The sequence below is a fragment of the Pinus tabuliformis genome, chromosome J (assembly GCF_031772625.1).
Source record: "Pinus tabuliformis cultivar Carrire ecotype Pingquan chromosome J, CPIR1, whole genome shotgun sequence".
NCBI lineage: Eukaryota > Viridiplantae > Streptophyta > Pinopsida > Pinales > Pinaceae > Pinus > Pinus tabuliformis.
This window is the reverse complement of record NC_142295.1, coordinates 465,493,536-465,495,816: the sequence shown is the minus strand read 5'-3', so window position 1 is coordinate 465,495,816 and position 2,281 is coordinate 465,493,536.

Sequence of the window (2,281 nt, the reverse complement as noted above, 5' to 3'; positions counted from 1 at the left end):
CTCATCTTCTGTTTCCTCGTAATCGAAAAATTTCTCCATGCCGTTAATCCAGTCGATCAATTATTCTGGATTCAATCCTCCTTGATATACCGGTACTAATTGGTTCCATGGCCTGGCTGTGGATTTCAACACTGACTGAAAGAACCTCATCTCAGGAGTAACTTGTACAACTTCCTCCTCTTCAGTAGCTTCAATTTCGGGCTCACTGACATCTCCATCATCTATATTTCTATCTGAAGTTAATGCATCCACTCTAGCTCGCAACTCTTCTACTGTTTCCATTAGTTCAACATTTGCAACAGGCCGTCCTCTTCCACCACGTCCTCGTCCTCTTCCAACTCTGAAAGCCATCCTTCTTCCGCTCCTGAGATTCAATTCAATGTCAGTTGATGGCTCTGATACCACTAATGATGGTGAGGGTGCAGGCGTTAGAGACAATCTCCCTAATCTGCCAGCAAGCTCTTCTATGTCTTGATCAACTTCCCTTTCTTCTTCTTCGGGCGCATCCGTCATTAAACTGATATTTCATTTCTTAAAAAAAACCCACTATCATGCTTTATTAACAAACAGTGGCTTTCGGGAGTTCTTAAAAGAATATCCAATTGGAGGACTTACGCAACACAATATATATATATAACCACGTTATATTCTCCCTTTCCTCTTTGACATCGGCGATGGTTATAGGCGGGACTTTACCATGGACAAAGGCTCGGATATTATGGACCGACGACTATATATATCCGCCCTCTATGCTGGTTTCGGTTCGATATATATAATAGTCGGCAATCGCCCAACCAATGATCTTCTTTCCTCCGAATCAACGGACCCGATACACTTATGTGCAGCCTTTAATACTTCGGCGGTTCCGCTTTTCGGTGGTCGACTCAATTAACAACTTCCCCACCTCCGAAATGACGGACCCGACAATATGTATATATCGCAGTTTATATCATTTCGCTCCTGATTCAGAACTCGGCCCTTGTTGTGCTATGGCTCCCTTTGGACCGAAAGGCTTTGTAAACCGAGCACACAACTAACAGTTTCCAAGGATCTCCTGACGCCGATTTGGTCTCGGACCGATATGGGTAAGAAATTTCAGTTATAAAGTTTCAAATCAGCTACAACCAATTAATGAAAATTTGCAAGAGTTCTTGGTATAAACAAAATATATGCGCAACTGTAAAATAAGAGTTAAAGCCTATATAAACATGAATGAAAGGGAAGGTGATTTCAATGGTTAATATACAATACTGCAGCATGCATAATCCAGTCACAGATTCAACAATATTAAGGCACCACACAATAATCTATGCATGCATATTACAGAGTCATTTAATAAGAGACATCGAGAGAAAGTCTTTTTTTTTTAAAATAATACTATGGCACTCGCTCCTCTCCTCTGTCCCATGAGAGCTTCGCTGCCTCTTTATTTATAACTAAGGATAGGCCCTCTCATCCTTATCCGATACGAAGAAAAGCACGCTTTACAGAATGATTTAAAGCTTGAAAGGCTTTGTTACAAATAGCATGATTTATTAATAGAATTTATTCTATTTTTTTAACTAAGAAAGCATAGAAATTGCAGGCTAAAGGACCCCACTCCCTTGCCTGTAGATTTTTTGGATTTTTGGAATAATTTGGAAGATTTTTCCCCTCTGAGTCACATGCTCCCGCATCATACTTACTCAGGAAGGTGCGGAGGGAGTTGACCACCCGATTGCATTTGCAAGTCGAAGGTTGTCAAAAGCCGAGAAAAATTACTCTACTATTGAGCAAGAGGGATTAGCGATGGTGTATGCACTCCAGAAGTATCGTCACTATTTGCTTGGAGGACATTTTAAGATGTATACTGATCACTTCGTGCTAAAATACCTAGTGAATAAGCCTGTGTTGGGGGACGCATCTATCGATGGTTGCTGTTGTTTCAGGAGTATGATTTTGAGGTTGTTGTAAAGCCAAGACATCTGAATTCAGGTCTAGACCACTTATCCCGTATTAAGACGGGTGAGGAACCCACAAATCTAGAAGAAGGACTCCCGGATGCCCAGTTGTATGTAGTGCGCATTGTGGATGGCCACTTTGAAGATATAATCTATTTTTTGACTACTGGCACTGCGCTGCAGGGGTATTCTGTGCAACAAAAAAAGGAATTGGTGACACAAGCAACAGATTTCACTATGATTTTCGACCATCTCTACAAGATGGGCCATGATGAGATATTACACAGATATGTACCAGAGTTTGAGTGAGAACAGATCCTTGTCGAAGCACATGGAGGGGT